Source organism: Nerophis lumbriciformis, linkage group LG02, assembly GCF_033978685.3.
Source record: "Nerophis lumbriciformis linkage group LG02, RoL_Nlum_v2.1, whole genome shotgun sequence".
Taxonomy (NCBI): Eukaryota; Metazoa; Chordata; class Actinopteri; order Syngnathiformes; family Syngnathidae; genus Nerophis; species Nerophis lumbriciformis.
The window spans coordinates 64031271-64056352 of NC_084549.2; the positions used below are offsets into that span (position 1 = coordinate 64031271).

Here is a 25082-nt window from a genome sequence, read left to right on the forward strand (position 1 = left end):
GACATACAAATACAACACTTATTAAATATAATACTTATTAAATACAATACTTATTAAATACAACATTTATTAAACACAATACTTATTAAATACAAGACTTATAAAATACAATACTTATTAAATACAATACTTATTAAATCCAATACTTATTAAATACAACATGTATTGAACACAATACTTATTAAATACAATACGTATTAAATACAATACTTGTGAAATATAATACTTATGAAATATAATACTTATTAAATATAATATTTATTAAATACAATACTTATTGAATACAACATTTATTAAACACAATACTTATTAAATACAACATTTACTAAACACAACACTTATTAAATACAATACTCATTAAATACAATACTTATTAAATACAATACTTATTAAATGCAATACATACATAATACATTCATCCATCTATTTTCTACCGCTTGTTCCGATACATATTAAATATAATACATATTAATTACAACACTTTTTAAACACAATACTTCTGAAATATAATACTTATAAATACAATATCTATTAAATACAATACTTAATACTTAATTAAAAAAAAAATATATATATATATATATATATATATATATATATATATGGGTGCTCCAAAAAAATAAATTCGCTGCCAAATTGGGATTTTTATACATTCTGATTCTAGGTCGATTGGTAATTTTAAATAAACATTATATATATATATATATATATATATATATATATATATATATATATATATAATTTTTTATTTTTTTTTGCAATATAGTTTAATTGTTAGGGGTTTGTTTTTTTGCAAAACATTTTTAAGAATCAATTTTTAGCTATTGCTGATGTTATTGATATCGTTCCTTTTATTCATTTTAGATGTTCTTTTTTTTAGTATTGTATTTAATAAGTATTGCATTTAATAAGTAATGTATTTAATAAGTATTGTTTTTAATATATGTTGTATTTAATAAGTATTGCATATATATATGCATGTATATATGTATATATATATATATATATATATATATATATATATATATATATATATATATATATATATATATATATATATATATATATATATATATACATATATATATATATATATATTATGTATATGTGGGCAGCACAGTGGTACAGGGGTTAGTGCGTGTGCCTCACCATAACAAGGTCCTCGGTTCAAATCCTGGGCTCGGGATCTTTCTGTGTGGAGTTTGCATGTTCTCCCCGTGACTGCGTGGGTTCCCTCCGGGTACTCCGGCTTCCTCCCACCTTCAAAGACATGCACCTGGGGATAGGTTGATTGGCAACACTAAATTGGCCCTAGTGTGTGAATGTGAGTGTGAATGTTGTCTGTCTATCTGTGTTGGCCCTGCCTTGTCCAGGGTGTACCCCGCCCGAATGCGGCTGAGATAGGCTCCAGCACCCCCCGTTACCCCGAAAGGGACAAGCGGTAGAAAATGGATGGATGGATGTATATGTGTATATATACATATATTTATATATATACATATATATATATATACACATATGATTAAAAAACAACATTGTGCATGTAATAAAAAGTACTTAAGAAAAATACAATGAAAATAAATATCTATATATAGTACAGAGCTGCTGGTTGCAGGAGCTCTGTCCTCTTGTGTATCCTCCTTTTGTGTTCTTGAAGTTTTTCTCTTGTTTTCTTGTGGTTTTTGCCTTTCGGTTCGAGTCCCGACTGCGCAACATTGGGCAGCACTTTTGTGACTTCTCTTTTTGTTTTTGGTGCTTTTTTTTTTGTTGGTCAACTTATGGATCTGCCTTCTGGGAGCCTTTTGGCAACGGCCATGCAGAGACTGGGGGCGAGATGCGGAGGAAGCAGCCGGCGACGGACGAGCCTAGCGGAGCTGAATGAGCACGTTTTAGACACTCGGGTCTCCCCTCGACGGATTCTTGCTCAGCCGCAGGGGATTGGACATTGGCCGAGAGCTAGTGGGCAGCCTAGGATGGAGTCGGCTTTTCTGGTTGCTTTGTTGGGTCTGTTCCTTTCTCTGGCCCCTCAGCGGACGATGGCGTATGTTAAGTTAAAGTTAAAGTACCAATGATTGTCACACACACACTAGGTGTGGCAAAATTATTTTCTGCATTTGACCCATCACCCTTGATCACCCCCTGGGAGGTGAGGGGAGCAGTGAGCAGCAGCGGTGGCCACGCCCGGGAATCATTTTTGGTAATTTAACCCCCAATTCCAACCCTTGATCCTGAGTGCCAAGCAGGGAGGTAATAGGTGGGCATTGGAATGGCATTAGTGTGCCGGTTGAAAAACACTGAATTAAGGAATGTTAAGTTAAAGTTAAAGTAGCAATGATTGTCACACACACACGAGGTGTGGCAAATTATTCTCTGTATTTGACCCATCACCCTTGATCATCCCCTGGGAGGTGAGGGGAGCATTGAGCAGCAGCGGTGGCTGCGCCCGGGAATCATTTTTTGTGATTTAACCCCCAATTCCAACCCTTGATGCTGAGTGCCAAGCAGGGCAGGCAATGGGTCCCATCTTTATAGTCTTTGGTATGACTCGGCCGGGTTTTGAACTCACGACCTACCGATCTCAGGGCGGACATGTGAATAAACATTTAAATAATATTTCTGTGTAAAAAAACTAATTTCAGAACGTATATATCTGCGGCTTATAGTCCAGAGTGGCTAATATATAGGGGGGGAAAAAAGTTTTCCGCTGGCAGTGTGCCTCCGCATTTTTTCAACGCAAAAAATATGCCTTTGCTCAAAAAAGGTTGAAAAACACTGAATTAATGTATATAAATAAACATTTACAAAATATTTCTGTGTAAAAAAAATCATTTCAGAACGTATGTATCTGCGGCTTATAGTCCAGAGTGGCTAATATATAGGGGGGGAAAAGTTTTCCGCCGGCAGTGTGCCTCCGCATTTTTCCAACGCAAAAGAATGTGCCTTGGCTCAAAAAAGGTTGGAAAAACACTGAATTAAGGTATGTAAATAAACATTTACAAAATATTTCTGTGTAAAAAAACTCATTTCAGAACGTATATATCTGCGGCTTATAGTCCAGAGTGGCTAATAAATGGGAAAACATTTTTTTTCCTGCCGGTTGTGTGCCTCCACATTTTTTCAACGCAAAAAATATGCCTTGGCTCAAAAAAGGTTGAAAAACACTGAATTAAGGTATGTGAATAAACATTTACAAAATATTCTGTGTAAAAAAAAACTCATTTCAGAACGTATAAATCTGTGGCTTATAGTCCAGAGTGACTAATATATGGGGGGAAAAAAGTTTTCCGCTGGTTGTGTGCCTCCGCATTTTTTCAACGCAAAAAATGTGCCTTGGCTCAAAAAAGGTTGAAAAACACTGTATTAAGGTATGCAAAGAAACATTTACTAAATATTTCTGTGTAAAAAACAAACTTCAGAACGTATATATCTGCGGCTTATAGTCCAGAGTTGCTAATATATGGAGGAAAAAAAAGTTTTCCGCTAGTAGTGTGCCTCCGCATTTTTTCAACGCAAAAAAATGTGCCTTGGCCCAAAAAAGGTTGAAAAACACTGTATTAAGGTATGTAAATAAACATTTACTAAATATTTCTGTGTAAAAAACTCATTTCAGAACGTATAAATCTGCGGCTTATAGTTCAGAGTGACTAATATATGGGGGAAAAAAAGTTTTCCGCTGGTTGTGTGCCTCCGCATTTTTTCAACGCAAAAAATGTGCCTTGGCTCAAAAAAGGTTGAAAAACACTGAATTAAGGTATGTAAATAAACATTTACAAAATATTTCTGTGTAAAAAACTCATTTCAGAACGTATATATCTGCGGTTTATAGTCCAGAGTGGCTAATAAATGGGAAAACATTTTTTTTCCTGCCGGTTGTGTGCCTCCGCATTTTTTCAACGCAAAAAATATGCCTTGGCTCAAAAAAGGTTGAAAAACACTGAATTAAGGTATGTGAATAAACATTTACAAAATATTCTGTGTAAAAAAAACTCATTTCAGAACGTATAAATCTGTGGCTTATAGTCCAGAGTGACTAATATATGGGGGGGAAAAAAGTTTTCCGCTGGTTGTGTGCCTCCGCATTTTTTCAACGCAAAAAATGTGCCTTGGCTCAAAAAAGGTTGAAAAACACTGTATTAAGGTATGTAAATAAACATTTACAAAATATTTCTGTGTAAAAAAATTATTTCAGAACGTATATATCTGCCGCTTATAGTCCAGCGGGGCTAATATATGGGTATTTTTTTTAAATTTTCCGCTAGTAGTGTGCCTCCGCATTTTTTCCACGCAAAAAAATGTGTCTTGGCTCAAAAAAGGTTGAAAAACACTGAATTAAGGTATGTGAATAAACATTTACAAAATATTTCTGTGTAAAAAACTCATTTCAGAACGTATATATTCTGCGGCTTATAGTTTAGAGTGGCTAATATATGGGGGGGGAAAAAAGTTTTCCGCCGGCAGTGTGCCTCCGCATTTTTTCAACGCAAAAAATATGCCTTGGCTCAAAAAAGGTTGAAAAACACTGAATTAAGGTATGTGAATAAACATTTACAAAATATTCTGTGTAAAAAAAACTCATTTCAGAACGTATAAATCTGTGGCTTATAGTCCAGAGTGACTAATATATGGGGGAAAAAAAGTTTTCCGCTGGTTGTGTGCCTCCGCATTTTTTCAACGCAAAAAATGTGCCTTGGCTCAAAAAAGGTTGAAAAACACTGAATTAAGGTATGTAAATAAACATTTACTAAATATTTCTGTGTAAAAAAACTCATTTCAGAACGTATATATCTGCGGCTTATAGTCCAGAGTGGCTAATATATGGGGGGGGGGGAAAGTTTTCCGCCGGCAGTTTGCCTCTGCATTTTTTCAATGCAAAAAATGTGCCTTGGCTCAAAAAAGGTTGAAAAACACTGACTTAAGGTATGTAAATAAACATTTACAAAATATTTCTGTGTAAAAAAATTATTTCAGAACGTATATATCTGCCGCTTATAGTCCAGCGGGGCTAATATATGGGTATTTTTTTTTCTTTTCCCGCTAGTAGTGTGCCTCCGCATTTTTTCCACGCAAAAAAATGTGTCTTGGCTCAAAAAAGGTTGAAAAACACTGAATTAAGGTATGTAAATAAACATTTACAAAATATTTCTGTGTAAAAAAACTCATTTCAGAACGTATATATTCTGCGGCTTATAGTTTAGAGTGGCTAATATATGGGGGGGAAAAAAGTTTTCCGCCGGCAGTGTGCCTCTGCATTTTTTCAACGCAAAAAATGTGCCTTGGCTCAAAAAAGGTTGAAAAACACTGAATTAAGGTATGTAAATAAACATTTACTAAATATTTCTGTGTAAAAAACAAACTTCAGAACGTATAAATCTGCGGCTTATAGTTCAGAGTGGCTAATATATGGGGGGAAAAAAAGGTTTATGCCTCTGCATTTTTTCAACGCAAAAAATGTGCCTTGGCCCAAAAATGGTTGAAAAACACTGTTCTATGTATATATAGAACAATATATATGTGTATGTGTGTGTGTATATATATATATATATATATATATATATATATATATATATCCATCCATCCATTTTCTACCGCTTATTCCCTTTGGGGTCGCGGGGGGCGCTGGAGCCTATCTCAGCTACAATCGGGCGGAAGGCGGGGTACACCCTGGACAAGTTGCCACCTCATCGCAGGGCCAACACAGATAGACAGACAACATTCACACTCACATCCACACACTATATATATATATATATATATATATATATATATATATATATTAGGGGTGTAACGGTACGTGTATTTGTATTAAACCGTTTCGGTACGAGGGTTTCGGTTCGGTTCGGAGGTGTACCGAACGAGTTTCCACACGAACATATAAAGTAGCTAAAGTCTTAACAAGCTGCTCCGCTTCTTCTGCCTCATCTCTGTCAGTACTCTACACAGCACCCAGCATTGTCCCGCCCACACAACCATCTGATTGGTTACACACAGAGCGGTAACAGCCAATCAGCAGTGCGTATTCAGAGCGCATGTAGTCAGTGCTTAGCGTTTAGCAGGTAAGCATCAAGCAGCGGACTCTCCCCAAATGATACTAAACACCTCCCAGTCAACTACTAGTAACATCACTATGAGCCCGTTGACCTTCTAGAAACATAAAAGGCAGCTCAGCTCGCTCGCAGTCCTGGCTTGAGGTGAAGGCTATTTCGCTTTTAGCGTAACGTTAGCTCATTTTGCGGTGTGTGTGTGTGTGTGTTACGGACAGCAAAGCCCTGTCTGTCTGTTATTTCACTTTACCTTTTTCTGTGTTGATTGAGCTGTGTTGAAGCAGCAAAAAAGGACATTATGTTAAATGAAGAGTTTCTGTCTCTGATAGTTGATATAATAATGTAAGTGCATCATTAAGCCTACATGAACTCCATGGTGTTCTTGGATGAATAGTCTCTCCTATTGCTATTGTACCATTTTTTTCAGCTATAGTTACATTAATCATTAGTAATGTAGCAGCCTAGTTTTGAATGGCAGGGTCCCTGCTATCACATGTTGATAAAAATATAACATTATCAACTACAGGCTTCCCAAATGCTGTAATAAATTAAGCGTTATGAGTTGACTTGAAACTGTTTAATGTTGCACTTTTTATACGTAGAAGAAATGTTTTGTCATTTTGTTTAATCTGAGCAACAACTTGAGGCAGTTTAATGTTGATAAACGTGGGCAGAATTATTATAGTGTTCCCAATGTTAAAAGGATAAAGCCATTGTTTACAAATTTGGTAAATAAATAACCAAAAAATGTATATTTTGTTGTTTTCTTACTATACCGAAAATGAACCGAACCGTGACCTCCAAACCGAGGTACGTACCGAACCGAAATTTGTGTGTACCGTTACACCCCTAGAAACTCAACCGACTGTCATGGAATAGATATGGTAACGATAAAAAAGGTTATACAAGACATTTCAGAACCTCTGACATATATCACCAATGTATCATTTTTAACCGGTAAATTCCCTGATATAATGAAAATTGCAAAAGTCGTACCAATTTATAAGAATGGAGACGTACACCAGTTTACTAACTACAGACCAGTTTCATTACTTCCACAATTCTCCAAAATCTTGGAAAAATTATTCAATAGTCGATTAGATTTATTTATTAACAAAAGTGGGACGCTTGTGGAGAACCAATATGGATTCCGAGCAAATATCTCAACATCAATAGCACTAACCAAAATAACAGAGGAAATTACCAATGCAATAGATGGTAAAGAATGTGCGGCCGCAGTATTCATGGACTTAACAAAAGCATTTGACACAATTAATCATGATATTTTAATACGAAAATTAGAACGATATGGCATCAGAGGTTTGGTATTGAATTGGGTAAGAAGTTATTTAACCAACAGGAAGCAATATGTAAATATGGGTGAAAATATGTCAACACGGCTAGATATATCCTATGGTGTACCCCAGGGGTCAATACTGGGACCAAGATTGTTCAATCTTTATATAAACGACATTTGTAAGGTTACGAAGGACTTAAAGTTAGTTTTATTTGCAGACGACACAACTGCTTTCTGTTCAGGAGAGAGCACACAGAAGATAATACAAATAATAACAGAAGAAATGAACAAATTAAAAAGATGGTTTGACAAAAACAGACTATCTTTGAATCTCAGTAAAACTAAAATAATGCTATTTGGTAATAGTAGAAAAGAGCATCATACACAAATACAAATAGACGAAGTAGACATAGAAAGGGTAAAAGAAACTAGATTTTTGGGAGTATTAATAGATGATCAAATGAACTGGAAATCTCATATACAAAACATACAACATAAGGTGGCAAAAAACATTTCAATAATGAATAAAGCAAAATATGTCCTGGGCCAAAAATCACTGCATATTCTCTACTGCTCGCTAGTGTTACCATATCTGAGTTATTGTGCAGAAATATGGGGAAATAACTACAAATGTGCGCTACATTACAAAAAAGATCAGTTAGAATAATACATAATGTTGGATATAGAGAACACACAAAGCCTTTATTTATTAAGTCAGAAATATTAAAGTTTGGTGATTTGGTAAAATTGCAAACAGCTAAAATGATGTACAAAGCAAACTATAACCTGCTACCAAAGAATGTAACAATTCTTCTCAACTAAAGAGGAGAAATATAACCTTAGAGGAAAAAATAATTTAAAACATTTATATGCACGTACAACACTTAGAACTTTTAGCATATCAGTATGTGGAATTAAATTATGGAATGGATTAAGTAAAGAAGTTAAAAATTGTACTGATATGATCCAGTTTAAGAGGTTGTTCAAAATAATAGTGCTTGCAGAGTACAAAAAAGAAGAATTATGAGAAATACTTTCAACCCTATTGAAAATAAGGTTGAAAGTATCTCAGTATGTTAATAATGACTGAATTAATTAATTAATTACATATTACAAAACTGTTGTATACTAATTCATAGATGTTATTTTATTATATAAAAGGTCAGTAAATGATTCTATATATTTGTAAACGCTTGAAGTGAGAAAGGGGTAGGATTAAATAAGCTTTGCTTCTTCCTACTCCTTTTCGGGCATGATGTAAAATGAAATGATATGAAATTGTGTGATGTATTATGATGTAAGTGTGTTCATGTTCGAAATAAACTAAAGAAAGAAAGAACGCTAATGCTAATCAGAAGCATGTTTACGGCATATCCAATTTAAATTAGCATCGAGCTAGCCTGTTTTGACTCGTGACTTGCTTGCTTTGTTACCATGGAAAAGTGTAACGTTACGGAATACGCTCGTTTCCCCGCCAAACGCTTTGCAACCTCGGTGTCAAAATTTGGGCGCCGTTTGATTTCACGTGAATTGCTAACCGGCAGTGCCGTCGGAAACGGGCGAGTACCGACAAAAATACTGAATTCAGTAGTGAAGTGAATTATATTTATATAGCGCTTTTTTCTAGTGACTCAAAGCGCTTTACATAGTGAAAACCCAATATCTAAAAGTTACATTTAAACCAGTGTGGGTGGCACTGGGAGCAGGTGGGTGAAGTGTCTTGCCCAAGGACACAACGGCAGTGACTAGGATGGCGGAAGCGGAGATCCCAATGTTAAAAGGATAAAGCCATTGTTTACAAATTTGGTAAATAAATAACCAAAAAATTTATATTTTGTTGTTTTCTTACTGTACCGAAAATGAACCGAACCGGGACCTCCAAACCGAGGTACGTACCGAACCGAAATTTTTGTGTACCGTTACACCCCTAATATATATATATGTATTAGAGATACCCCTAATATATATATATGTATTAGAGATGCGCGGATAGGCAATTATTTCATCCGCAACCGCATCAGAAAGTCGTCAACCATCCGCCATCCACCCGATCTAACATTTGATCAGAACCGCACCCGCCCGCACCCGCCCGTTGTTATATATCTAATATAAACGATGCAAGGCATTAGTGAGGTTATAAAGCTTTTGCCTGTTAAAGAAAGGAGACTGATCCAATGCAGCACAGACATTCGCGTGCCACGCTGTCACGGCCCAGACGCACACCAGTGCGCAATCATATGGGAGCCGCGCTGAGCGCACCTCCAAGCGCGTCTCGCTGCCGGCGACGGCCGGGTATGGGCCCGACGCTCCAGCGCCATCCATTTTCAGGGCTAGTTGATTCGGCAGGTGGGTTGTTACACACTCCTTAGCGGGTTCCAACTTCCATGGCCACCGTCCTGCTGTCTATATCAACCAGGGTGAGCCCCACCCCTTTCGTGAGCCCCACCCCTGTTACGCGCCCCCGGCAACAGGGGTGGCGGGCAGGTAAGCTGCACGGGCGGAGCGCGCGGAGTGACCCCTGTTACGAGCCCCCGGCCACGGGGGTGGCGGGCAGGTAAGCTGCTTACCTGCTGCGCGTGACGCCGGCCGCGGCGAAGGCGGACGAGGCGGGGTGTCGGTGCGGTGGGCGCGGTGGTGACCCTGGACGTGCGTCGGGCCCTTCTCGCGGATCGCCTCAGCTACGGCTCCCGGTGGGGCCCTCTCGGGGGAAGGGGCCTCGGTCCCGGACCCCGGCGAGGCGTCCCTTCTCCGCTCCGTAAAAGCGTCCATCTCTCTTTTTTTTTTCTTCTGTTGTGGCATATGCAGCAGGTGCCTGCTCGTTTTTCGTATGTGGGTAACAACATTTAACTATGTATATATATTTCCGAATTGGTTTAACTGCCACCCGCCTGAATCTATTTAAAATCTAATTTTTTTTTTATTTCAACCGCCCGACCCGACCCGCGGATAAAATCTAATTGGAGAGTGGCCGTGCGCGACCCGAGGGTCCCTGGTTCAATCCCCACCTAGTACCAACCTCGTCATGTCCGTTGTGTCCTGAGCAAGACACTTCACCCTTGCTCCTGATGGGTGCTGGTTAGCGCCTTGCATGGCAGCTCCCTCCGTGTGTGAATGTGTGTGTGAATGGGTAAATGTGGAAGTAGTGTCAAAGCGCTTTGAGTACCTTGAAGGTAGAAAAGCGCTATACAAGTACAACCCATTTATTTATCATTTAATTTCATCCGCCCGATCCGCGGATAATCCGCGGACTCCGCGGTTGTGCCCGCAAACCGCGCATCTCTAATATGTATATATATATGTATCTGTTTATATTTTTTTATTTAATTTCTGATTATTATTAATGTATTATTATTTTTTTTTTTGTTTATTTAATTGATGTATTTATAGATACTACTTTTTTTTTTTTGCTGTTTCTTTCTTTTTTGGGGTGGGGGGTGGTATGGTTGGGATATAAACAAAAAATATTTTGACATTTAGGACAGACAACAGATATATGATATATGTGAATATGATGTAATGGATAATAAAAATAAAAAGAAGAAAAACACTGTTCTATGCATGTGCGGAATATGTATTGTTTTGTAGCTGTATGTAGAAACGGCGCCGCTGGTTTGCATCAGCGTTTTTTTTATGTCCTTTGTGTTTTTACCTTATTTTGTTGTGGAAAAACTCACGCACGTATGCATGCACGCAGGGCTCTTGAGGAGGAGAAGGAGGAGGGGGGGAGGAGGAGGATCATCTGGCCCCGCCCCTTTGCAGACTTGACCACCGCCTGCGCGCGCAGTCGCACACAAGCCTCCTCATCGCATCGGCGAAAGCGCTCCGTGGACGACTAACCGGGCCGCGCGCGGTGCTGCTCCACGCGTGCCGAGGTGAGTAAAGTTGTCGCCTTCCCATCCGTCTCACGGCGGTCCTTGCAGCGGGGCAGGAAAGTTCCGCCGCCGGCCGGAGGCTCGGCGAGGCGTTGTTGTTGGCTGCCCGCCCGCCTTGGCTCATTTTCGGACTTTCTCTCTCTCTCTCTCCCTCTCTCTCTCTCTGTGCACATTTCGCCTTTTTTTTTTTTTTTTTTTTTTTTTTTTGCACGCACTAAAAAAAACCATTACGTGTTTTGTCGCCGGTTTGGCGGAAAAGAGCATTGACATGTGACAGGCCGTGACAGAAGGACTGCTCATCCGCATATCCTGTTTGACAGTCAACATCTCCAGAGGAGAGATTGCCACCTAAGATTAGTTATGCAGATTAAAAGCCTCTTTTTTTTTTCTTCTTCTTCCCCCCCTCACGCAACATGGCGGCATCAGTGTTATAATAAGCACCTTTCATACAGAAATATGACCAACAACAATGTCGGGTCTGTGCCTTTCGCACAGAACCCCACATTAGAGTCATTTCACCCAACTTTTTTCACTTCGGATCAAATATTATTCCGCGGGTCGTTAAAAAGCATTAAAAGCAATTAACATGGATTTTTTGCTGATATTGAACCGATATCACTTATCGATACCCCGTCCAGGCGTTAGAGACTGGTATAGCTCAGTTGGTAGAGCGGCCGTCCCAGCAACTTGAGGGTTCCAGGTTCGATCCCCGCTTCCGACATCCTAGTCAATGCCGTTGTGTTCTTGGGCAAGAAATTTTACCCACACTGGTTTAAATGTAACTTGGGTTTTCACTATGTAAAGCGCTTTGAGTCACTGGAGAAAAGCGCTATATAAATATAATTCACTTCACTACTGAATTCAGTATTTTTGTCGGTACTCGCCCGTTTCCGTCGGTACTGCCGGTTACCAATTCACGTGAAATCAAACGGCGCCCAATTTTTGACACCGAGGTTGCGAGCATTTGGCGGGGAAACAAGCGTATAAGTGACGTTACACATTTCCATGGCAACAAAGCAAGCAAGTCAGGAGTCAAAACAGGCTAGCTCGATGCTAATTTACATCGGATATGCCGTAAACATGCTTCTGATTAGCATTTGCGATTTCACATGGCGATTTCCACGCCTCCATCTCTGGCATTTGAAACGACAGCTGAGATGCACGTTGCAACCGTGTGTATTAAGTGCAATACTTACAGTATTAACACTTTTTAGGGCACGACAAAAGACATATTCAAGGTAATGAATCTTTCTTTCTTTCTGGTTTATTTGAAATGGGGACAGATACAGAAAAATAGATATCTGAAACAGTCATCCCATGTATGCATCATAGTGTTTGTAGCCAAAGCTAATTTACAACACTTGTCCCCGACAACAACAACAACAACAACAACAACAACAACAACACAGATCTAACATCATTAAAATAGGAAAATAAAAAGGCAAAGACTACTTTCTGACACCTCAATCAAACTGTGGCGGTATAGCTCGGTTGGTAGAGCGGCCGTGCCAGCAACTTGAGGGTTCCAGGTTCGATTCCAGCTTCTGCCATCCTAGTCCCTGCCGTTGTGTCTTTTGGCAAGACACTTCACCCACCTGCTCCCAGTGCCACCCACACTGGTTTAAATGTAACTTTTAGATATTGGGGTTTTCACTACGTAAAGCGCTTTGAGTCACTAGAGAAAAGCGCTATATAAATATAATTCACTTCACTACTGAATTCAGTATTTTTGTCGGTACTCGCCCGTTTCCATCGGTACTGCCGGTTACCAATTCATGTGAAATCAAACGGCGGCAATTTTGGACACCTTGTCAAGCATTTGGCAGGGAAACAAGCGTATCCCGTAGCAGACGGCCTCTGAGTGACGTTACACATTTCCGTGGCAACAAAGCAAGCAAGTCACGAGTCAAAACAGACTAGCTCGATGCTAATTTACATTGGATATGCCATAAACATGCTTCTGATTAGCATTTGCGATTTCACATGGCGATTTCCACGCCTCCAACTCTGGCATTTGAAACGACAGCTGAGATGCACGTTGCAACCGTGTGTATTAAGTGCAATACTTACAGGATTAACACTTTTTAGGGCACGACAAAAGACATATTCAAGGTAATGAATCTTTATTTCTTTCTGGTTTATTTGAAATAGGGACAGATACAGAAATATAGATATCTGAAACAGTCATCCCATGTATGCATCATAGTGTTTGTAGCCAAAGCTAATTCACAACACTTGTCCCTGACAACAACAACAACAACAACAACAACAACAACAACAACAACAACACAGATCTTCCATCCATCCATCCATTTTCTACCGCTTATTCCCTTCGGGGTCGCGGGGGGCGCTGGAGCCTATCTCAGCTACAATCGGGCGGAAGGCGGCGTACACCCTGGACAAGTCGCCACCTCATCGCAGCTAACATCATTAAAATAGGAAAATAAAAAGGCAAAGACTACTTTCTGACACCACAATCAAACTGGGGCGGCATAGCTCGGTTGGTAGAGCGGCCGTCCCAGCAACTTGAGGGTTCCAGGTTCGATCCCCGCTTCCGCCATCCTAGTCACTGCCGTTGTGTCCTTGGGCAAGACACTTCACCCACCTGCTCCCAGTGCCACCCACACTGGTTTAAATGTAACTTTTAGATATTGGGTTTTCACTATGTAAAGCGCTTTGAGTCACTAGAGAAAAGCGCTATATAAATATAATTCACTTCACTACTGAATTCAGTATTTTTGTCGGTACTCGCCCGTTTCCGTCGGTACTGCCGGTTACCAATTCATGTAAAATCAAACGGCGCCAATTTTGTACACCTTGTCAAGCATTTGGCAGGGAAACAAGCGTATTCCGTAGCAGACGGCCTCTAAGTGACGTTACACATTTCCATGGCAACGTAGCAAGCAAGTCACAAGTCAAAACAGGCTAGCTCGATGCTAATTTACATTGGATATGCCATAAACATGCTTCTGATTAGCATTTGCGATTTCACATGGCGATTTCCACACCTCCAACTCTGGCAATTGAAACGACAGCTGAGATGCACGTTGCAACCGAACGGCCGGTGTGTATTAAGTGCAATACTTACAGTATTAACACTTTTTAGGGCACGACAAAAATACATATTCAAGGTAATGAATCTTTCTTTCTTTCTGGTTTATTTGAAATAGGGACAGATACAGAAATATAGATATCTGAAACAGTCATCCCATGTATGCATCGTAGTGTTTGTAGCCAAAGCTAATTTACAACACTTGTCCCCAACAACAACAACAACAACAACAACAACAACAACAACAACAACAACACAGATCTTCCATCCATCCATCTATTTTCTACCGCTTATTCCCTTCGGGGTCGCGGGGGGCGCTGGAGCCTATCTCAGCTACAATCGGGCGGAAGGCGGAGTACACCCTGGACAAGTCGCCACCTCATCGCAGCTAACATCATTAAAATAGGAAAATAAAAAGGCAAAGACTAAATGTAACTTTTAGATATTGGGTTTTCACTATGTAAAGCGCTTTGAGTCACTGGAGAAAAGCGCTATATAAATATAATTCACTTCACTACTGAATTCAGTATTTTTGTCGGCACTCGCCCGTTTCCGTCGGTACTGCCGGTTACCAATTCATGTAAAATCAAACGGCGCCAATTTTGGACACCTTGTCAAGCATTTGGCAGGGAAACAAGCGTAGACGGCCTCTAAGTGACGTTACACATTTCCGTGGCAACAAAGCAAGCAAGTCACAAGTCAAAACAGGCTAGCTCGATGCTAATTTACATTGGATATGCCATAAACATGCTTCTGATTAGCATTTGCGAGTTCACATGGCGATTTCCACACCTCCAACTCTGGCAATTGAAACGACAGCTGAGATGCACGTTGCAACCGAACGGCCGGTGTGTATTAAGTGCTATACTTACAGTATTAACACTTTTTAGGGCACGACAAAAATACATATTCAAGGTAATGAATCTTTCTTTCTTTCTGGTTTATTTGAAATAGGGACAGATACAGAAATATAGATATCTGAAACAGTCATCCCATGTATGCATCATAGTGTTTGTAGCCAAAGCTAATTTACAACACTTGTCCCCAACAACAACAACAACAACAACACAGATCTAACATCATTAAAATAGGAAAATAAAAAGGCAAAGACTACTTTCTGACACCTCAATCAATCTGGGCCGGCATAGCTCGGTTGGTAGAGCGGCCGTGCCAGCAACTTGAGGGTTCCAGGTTCGATCCCCGTTTCCGCCATCCTAGTCACTGCCGTTGTGTCCTTGGGCAAGTCACTTTACCCACCTGCTCCCAGTGCCACCCACACTGGTTTAAATGTAACTTTTAGATATTGGGTTTTCACTATGTAAAGCGCTTTGAGTCACTGGAGAAAAGCGCTATATAAATATAATTCACTTCACTACTGAATTCAGTATTTTTGTCGGTACTCGCCCGTTTCCGACGGTACTGCCGGTTACCAATTCATGTAAAAATCAAACGGCGGCAATTTTGGACACCTTGTCAAGCATTTGGCAGGGAAACAAGCGTATTCCGTAGCAGACGGCCTCTGAGTGACGTTACACATTTCCGTGGCAACAAAGCAAGCAAGTCACGAGTCAAAACAGACTAGCTCGATGCTAATTTACATTGGATATGCCATAAACATGCTTCTGATTAGCATTTGCGATTTCACATGGCGATTTCCACGCCTCCAACTCTGGCATTTGAAACGACAGCTGAGATGCACGTTGCAACCGTGTGTATTAAGTGCAATACTTACAGTATTAACACTTTTTAGGGCACGACAAAAGACATATTCAAGGTAATGAATCTTTATTTCTTTCTGGTTTATTTGAAATAGGGACAGATACAGAAATATAGATATCTGAAACAGTCATCCCATGTATGCATCATAGTGTTTGTAGCCAAAGCTAATTCACAACACTTGTCCCTGACAACAACAACAACAACAACAACAACAACAACACAGATCTTCCATCCATCCATCCATTTTCTACCGCTTATTCCCTTCGGGGTCGTGGGGGGCGCTGGAGCCTATCTCAGCTACAATCGGGCAGAAGGCGGCGTACACCCTGGACAAGTCGCCACCTCATCGCAGCTAACATCATTAAAATAGGAAAATAAAAAGGCAAAGACTACTTTCTGACACCTCAATCAAACTGGGGCGGCATAGCTCGGTTGGTAGAGCGGCCGTCCCAGCAACTTGAGGGTTCCAGGTTCGATCCCCGCTTCCGCCATCCTAGTCACTGCCGTTGTGTCCTTGGGCAAGACACTTTACCCACCTGCTCCCAGTGCCACCCACACTGGTTTAAATGTAACTTTTAGATATTGGGTTTTCACTATGTAAAGCGCTTTGAGTCACTGGAGAAAAGCGCTATATAAATATAATTCACTTCACTACTGAATTCAGTATTTTTGTCGGTACTCGCCCGTTTCCATCGGTACTGCCGGTTAGCAATTCACGTGAAATCAAACGGCGCCCAATTTTTGACACCGAGGTTGCAAAGCATTTGGCGGGGAAACGAGCGTATTCCGTAACGTTACACTTTTCCATGGTAACAAAGCAAGCAAGTCACGAGTCAAAACAGGCTAGCTCGATGCTAATTTAAATTGGATATGCCGTAAACATGCTTCTGATTAGCATTAGCGATTTCTAGGGGTGTAACGGTACACAAAAATTTCGGTTCGGTACGTACCTCGGTTTGGAGGTCACGGTTCGGTTCATTTTCGGTACAGTAAGAAAACAACAAAATATACATTTTTTTGGTTATTTATTTACCAAATTTGTAAACAATGACTTTATGCTTTTAACATTCGGAACACTATAATAATTCTGCCCACGTTAATCAACATTAAACTGCCTCAAGTTGTTGCTCAGATTAAATAAAATGACAAAACTTTTCTTCTACATATAAAAAGTGCAACATTAAACAGTTTCAAGTCAACTCATCATGCTTAATTTATTACAGCATTTGGGAAGCCTGTAGTTGATAATGTTATATTTTTATCAACATGTGATAGCAGGGACCCTGCCATTCAAAACTAGGCTGCTACATTACTAATGATTAATGTAACTATAGCTGAAAAAATAGTACAATAGCAATAGGAGAGACTATTCATCCCTGAACACCATGGAGTTCATGTAGGCTTAATGATGCACTTACATTATTATATCAACTATCAGAGACAGAAACTCTTCATTTAACAAAATGTCTTTTTTTGCTGCTTCAACACAGCTCAATCAACACAGAAAAAGGTAAAGTGAAATAACAGACAGACAGGGCTTTGCTGTCCATAACACACACACATACACACACCACAAAATGAGCTAGCGTTACGCTAAAAGCGAATTAGCCTTCACCTCAAGTCAGGACTGCGAGCGAGTTCAGCTGCCGTTTAGGTTTCTAGAAGGTCAACCAACGGGCTCATAGTGATGTTACTAGTAGTTGACTGGGAGGTGTTTATTATCATTTGGGGAGAGTCCGCTGCCTGATGCTCACCTGCTAAACACCTACCTGCTCATCACAACGCTGGAGGACTGACTCCATTCGTTCTGAATACGCATTAAAATAGGAAAATAAAAAGGCAAAGACTACTTCCTGACACCTCAGAAAAACTGAAAGAAGAGTAAGAAAACAAGACAGGATAGTCATAGCTCACTTTTGTAAAGTTTGAAGATGAAGAAGTTATGAATGTTAATATAAAATACATATGGCGATAAAAGTTGAATGATAACGTTGCTTGAATCTAATTAATGAATTAATCGACACAGACGTCACAAAGTCATCAAGGTTCACCTTAGATATAAGACATGGGAGAAAGTTGTGAACGAGTTTCACTTTGGCGTCTCGTTGCGCATTACTGTGGTGTGTTCAAGGACCCTTGATTAAAGTTAGAAACAGAGGCGTCATTAGTTTTTGAAGACCGTGGGAGACTTAACCCTGATGAGATGCACTAATAATAATATATTCATAATAATAATGATGTGTTATTATGATTTGTATGTTAGGTGAGGTGAGGTGACTTTATTAGCGCCCGAAGGTAAACTTGTTTTGCAGCCAGCAAGATCAGGAGGATCCATTAAACAAACACACAGGAAGAAAGTCAGTCTAAGACATGCAATACAAATAACTACCACGTAACAAGCAATACACGCATCGCTAAGATTATACATTTGGAATGTACTAAAAGGATACAAATATAAAATCACTTTTAGATATTTCCCCATAAAAAGGATGAAATATAAAATCACATCCAGATACAATTTTCCCCCCAAAATAGCTAAAATATAACCTCACAATCAGATAAACATTCCCCATAAAAAGGGTAAAATCACATTTAGATACAATTTCCCCATAAAAAGGATACAATATAACCTCACAATCAGATACAATTTCTCCATAAAAAGGATGAAATATAAAATCACATATAGATAAAATTTCCCCATAAAAAGGATACATATAAAATCACATCTAGATAAAATTTCACCATAAAAAGGGTAAATATAAAAATATATATATATATATTCCCCTTAAAAATAATAAAATAAAAAATCACAATCAGATAACATTTCCACATAAAAAAATGATAAAATATAAAATCACATTTAGATAAAATTTCCCCCCAAAAAATGCTAAAATATAACCTCACAATCAGATAAAAATTTCCCTGTAAAAAGGTAAATATAAAAGCATATTCAGATTAAATTTCCCCTTAAAAAGAATAATATACAAATTCACATTCAGATAAAATTTTCCCCCAAAAAAGCTAAAGTATAACCCCACAATTAGATAACATTTCCCCATAAAAAGGATAAAATATCAAATCACATTTAGATCAAATTTTCCCCTTAAAAAGGATCAAATATCAAATCACAGTCAGATGAAATTTCCCCCCAAAAGAGGCTAAAATATAACCTCACAATCAGATAAAATTTCCACATAAAAGGGGTAAATATAAAAGCATATTTAGATTAAATTTCCCCTTAAAAATAATAAAATAAAAAATCACATTGAGATAAAATTCCCCCCCCGAAAAAAGCAATAATATAACCCCACAATCAGATAACATTTCTCCATAAAAAGGATGAAATATAAAATCACATTTAGATAACATTTACCCATAAAAAGGCTAAAATATAACTTCACACTCAGATAACATTTCCCCATAAAAAGGGTAAATAAAAAGCATATTCAGATTAAATTTCCCCTTAAAAAGAATAAAATAAACATCACATTCAGATAACATTTCCCCCCCAAAAAGACTAAAATATAACCTCACAATCAGATAAAATGTATTCATAAAAAGGTTAAATATAAAATCACAATCAGATAAAATTTATTCATAAAAAGGTTAAATATAAAATCACAATCAGATAACATTTCCACATAAAAAGGGTAAATATAAAAGCATATTCAGATTAAATTACCCCTTAAAAAGAATAAAATAAAATAAATCACATTGAGATAACATTTCCCCCGAAAAAGGCAAAAATATAACCCCACAATCAGATAAGATTTCTCCATAAAAAGGATAAAATATAAAATCACATTTAGATAAAATTTCACCATAAAAAGGATAAAATATAAAATCACATTTAGAAAAATTTTCCCCATAAAAAGGGTACCAGTAAATATAAAAGTATATTCAGATTAAATTTCCTCTTAAAAATAATATTTAAAAAAATCACACTCGGATAACATTTCCACATAAAAATTATAAAATATAAAATCACATTTAGATAAAATTTCCCCATAAAAAGGCTAAAATATAACCTCACAATCAGATAACATTTCCCCATAAAAAGGGCAAAAAAAAGCATATTGAGATGAAATTTCCCCTTAAAAATAATAAAATAAAAAATCACAATCAGATAACATTTCCCCCCAAAAAAGGCTAAAATATAACCTCACAATCAGATAACATTTCTTCATAAAAAGATTAAATATAAAATCACAATAAGATAAAAAATATCCACATAAAAAGGGTAAATATAAAAGCATATTCAGATTAAATTACCCCTTAAAAAGAATAAAATAAAATAAATAACATTCAGATAACATTGCCCCCAAAAAAGGCTAAAATATAAAATCACAATCAGATAAAATACTATAAATAAAAGATTAAATTACACAAAAGCAAATATGGTCAAAACATTGTATTATCCATTGATGATAAACCTACTTGGCATATTTATAATCATATTTAAGTGAATAATGACAGTTTATATGATTTTTTAAAACTATTTTCTGGTCACTTTACATTGAATTTTGGACACTTTTCTGGTAAACATTTTTTTTTAAATTATTTTTAAACAAAATTAAATTATTTAGGGCACCGGTGTCCAACCCAAGGACTGGGGGCCAGATATGGTCCGCCACATCGTTAAATGTGGCCCGTTTAATGTGAAAGTACTTTATCTTTTCTTACAAAATGTATTCGTTCTTTCCATTTTGACGGGAAAAAAATGCATGTATTGCATGCGATGGCATATCTTTTAAACTTTAATATTATCTAATAATGCAACAAATGTACTATCATATGTGTAAAACCTCTTTATCAAAATAAAAATATTATTAAATATCTCCTTGACTTATGATTTCGAAGCAAGTTATGCATCAAATTGTACACTGTAAAAATGACAATAGATGTTACGGTAAAAAAAACCTCCCAGCTCAGTTGCCAGAATTTTACTGTAAAAAATGATGTACTAAAATTTTTTTAGTTACAGTAATATGCAGTAAAAAAACACCGTAAATTTGACAGTACAATTTTGGGCTGCCGATTTTTTACTGCAAAATTTAAAAAAAATGTTTACATCGTGTGTAAAAAATGATAATAATTAGATGCATAGGCACTTGAAAATTATTATAATGAGGAATTATTCACGGTTACAAGCGGCCCTCTAAGGAAAGCCAGATCTGCAATGTGGCCCTCAGTAAAAATGTGTTCGACACCCCTGATTTAGGGGATTTATTTACTGTTGATATTTTTTAAGATACTTTAATCCCCTTTTTTAAAGGTAAGAAACCTTCCGTAAATTCCGGACTATAAGCCGCTACTTTTTTCCTACGCTTTGTACGCCGCGGCTAATTTATGGATTTTTCTTTGCTGACGGCATCAAACCAAATCGTTTTTATTAAACACACGCAAAGACACCCAAATGGTGGGTTATTGTTTGTGCTGCGGCGCCATCTTTTGGACCACTTTGCTCACTGCAGGTGCTGCTGGGTGACGTTGAAATTCCTGCTGTTTTAAGCTTTGAACCGGAAGTAGAAGTACCGTTCGGTCTTCTAACCGTCCGTAGTGTTCCTACTTGTATGGATTCTTCTTTCATCCTTACGAACAACGTTTGTAGGTTTTACAGTATAACTAAAACAATTCTTTCTTACTAAACCAGGGATCCCCCAAACTACGGATCCAAAATCCGTCCCGTGGCAAGTCCCAAAATTAAAAAAATTAAAAATAAATAAAGCAATATTTAAACAATTATTATTATTATTTTTTATCTGTCTTTTCTAATCCATTTTCTACCGCTTGTTACTCTCGGTGTCTCCTAGATGCTGAGGCAAATCATATTGGCAAAAAATGCATTTTCCCATCGATAACGTGACATCATCGCGCTTGGAATATGTATATATGTATATATATATATATATATATATATATATATATATATATATATATATATATATATATATATATATATATATATATATATATATACATATATATATATATATATGTATATATACATATACAGTATATATATATATATATATATATATATATATATATATATATATATATATATATATATATATATATATATATATATATGTATGTATATATATATATATATATATATATATATATATATATATATATATATATATATATATATTATATACATATATATATCGCTATAGCTTGCTGTTCTATGCGCCATGTTTGTTTGTGTTGGCATCACTATGTGACGTCACAGGAAAATGGACGGGTGTATATAACGATGGTTAAAATCAGGCACTTTGAAGCTTTTTTTTAGGGATATTGCGTGATGGGTAACATTTTGAAAAAAACTTCGAAAAATATAATAAGCCACTGGGAACTGATTTTTAATGGTTTTAACCCTTCTGAAATTGTGATAATGTTCCCCTTTTAACCAAATCCGTGCAATAATACATTTTGAGTGCATGTAAACATACCAAGTGTTGGGTTTAACGTGGGACAGGGGGCAGGGGGGCCTTCAAGAATCTTTTGTATGGGTCCCCAGAATTTGATGCTCCGCCTCTGCTTGGCAGCACACACTTGTCCAAAATGTCCAAAATGACGAAGTTGATGATGCAATGAATTCCCGACTGGTGTTTGAACGTCACAAGTTTGCTGTTCCTTCAGTTGTCGTTTTAGTGCAACCGGAATCTCAAAACCACTTCCTCTGCTGGTTATCATTACAAAGGAGCACATGTGGAACACACACACACACACACACACACACACACACACACACACACACACACACACACACACACACACACACACACACACACACACACTATTTACAAGCCTATTTTAGGCATAAAAAGCAGCATGTTGGTAGTAGTTTCTGGCCTCCTGTCATCTGTTAGCTTTGTAACACAACCGGTTTGAAGTCCTCGCGACTCCCAAGTTCCGGGAATTCCTCCTCGGTGGCCCTTTTTGCGGCGTAGTCGTCACCCGGATCGACGTTGTGTGACCTTCTCACGGCGCCGCGTTGATGCTTTTTCCATTGACTGGAAGAACGTGCCGGGGAAACCAAGAGCGACGTGAATAAAACACACCTTTGTGTCTGTTTTGGATGGTGACATCATCGCCACATGACTGGCTTGTTGCCACACCGCACACGCACACGCACAGATACGGAGATGTATTTAAAGATATTGCCGTGTCACATGAAGAAAAAAAATGTACTGCCCAGAAATGAGTCACACCACACATTTTGAGTTTTAAGTCTATTTTAGATGTGTCTTGTCCAAAATCAAGCCTTGTTGCTACTTAGGGCCGGGCGATAAAATGATATCAATCTACATCGGGATAGTCGATAATCGATATCTGTAAAAAAAAAAAAAATGCATTTGATATAACGTTCAATCATTTTTTTTTTCTTCTTCGGAAGGAAGGAAGAGGAAGTTGTAAAGCAAGGTTGGTTGCATGAACAAAGGCAGTAACAGCCAATCAGGTGACAGTATCAACTTCTGCGATAGATAACTCAAAAACTCACATTGCAACAAGCGATCACCGTATTTTTCTGACTAAAACCGTTTTTATTTCCTCAAAAATGGACAGTGCGCCTTATAACCCGGTGCGCCTAATGTACGTTTTAATTCCGGCTGTGCTTACCGACCTCAAAGCAATTTTATTGTGTACATGGCGACCAGTAGATGGCAGTCACACCTAAGAGTAGGGATGATGATAATAAAGACGGAAAAAAACATATATAAATCGCACCGGAGCCCGGCCAAACTATGAAAAAAAATGCGACTTATAGTCCGAAAAATACCGTATATATATACACACACAATGGAATTCTTTTTGTATTGTTTCCGTTTCACAAATTCACCAAAATGTCGCCGTGGAGTTATTGAGTCTGTTCAGCTGATTGGAGCTCGTAGGTCCATCCCGATGACTTCTGTTTTGTTTGATCAGCCGTTTTACTGCTGTGTTACAGACACCATTTAGAAACAATTAAGGTATGTAAATAAACATATACAAAATATTTATGTGTAAATAATTAATTTCACAACATATATGAGTGTGGTGTGGCTAGGGATGATACTCGAAACCGGTTTTCCCGGTTGTTCGATAAGAAAAGAACCGAGTCCTCGGACTCGAATCCCTTTTTGAGAACCGGTACCCGTTATCGAGACCACTATAGTAAAGAAAAAGAGTTGGTTCTTTATTCGAATCCCTGGGAACGAGTCACGTCCCAACCAGAAATGCCCCTTGAGACATCACAAGAAATGACGTCATGTAGCTCAGTCATTAGGCGCAGATAGGGAAAGCAGGAAAAACAATGGACCGGAAAAAGCGCTCCAAGGTGTAATAAAGTTCAAAACAAAAAGGTATAATCCAATGAATAACTTTACTGAGAGATTTGAGCAGGGTACAAACACATGACGGACACTTTTACGACCAACCGGAAACATAGCAACCAGGCTAGCAACGCACCTCCTTTACGGCAGCTGTCGCAACGTTCTTAAAGCAACCGCAGCACATACATACTGTATATATACAACATATATCTCCCTTTTTTAACTTTTGTTTTTCTTTCCTTGTAAACAAAACAAAATCACACTGTATATGTGTTGTCTGTCTAATTATAAATAATGCAGACGAGGCGTGTTGGCTGAGTTCTTGACGTTTACTTTCACAGCGTGCTCATAACCTCATTCTTAGCTGCCGGGTGACGACATGCAACAACACTTTTCGGGGCAACCCCGCATGCTCGTCACTCCCGTTGCATGCTGGGTAGTGTAGTTGTTATATTCCCTAGCTCAGGGGTCGGCAACTCGCGGCTCCGGAGCCGCATGCTTGCCGACACCCCCGATTTTCCCGGGAGACTTTCGGATTTCAGTGCCTCTCGCAGAAGACTCCCGGGATTAATTTTCCCCGAATAATAATAATAAGGGCGTGCCATGATAGTACAACATTTAGCGCCCTCTACAATCTGTATAAACAGCTTGTCTGCCCAGCCTCTTATTGTATGCATCTTCTGCTTGCACACGTAAGTGACAGCAAGGCATACTTGCTCAACAGCCACACAGGTTACACTGACGATGACCATATAAAACAACTTTAAGACTCTTACTAAT

At 38.1% G+C, this 25082-nt stretch overlaps 1 protein-coding gene across 1 annotated transcript in view; it reads left to right on the top strand.

Annotated features, from left to right (window-relative positions):
* Positions 1–11068: 11068 nt before the first annotated feature.
* wipf1b (WAS/WASL interacting protein family, member 1b) overlaps positions 11069–25082 on the top strand; it is a 61415-nt gene continuing 47401 nt past the window's right edge. Inside the window, exon 1 of the mRNA XM_061966489.1 lies at positions 11069–11210. The gene's annotated coding sequence lies outside the window, so the exon portion shown is untranslated. The remainder of the gene's footprint in view (positions 11211–25082) is intronic.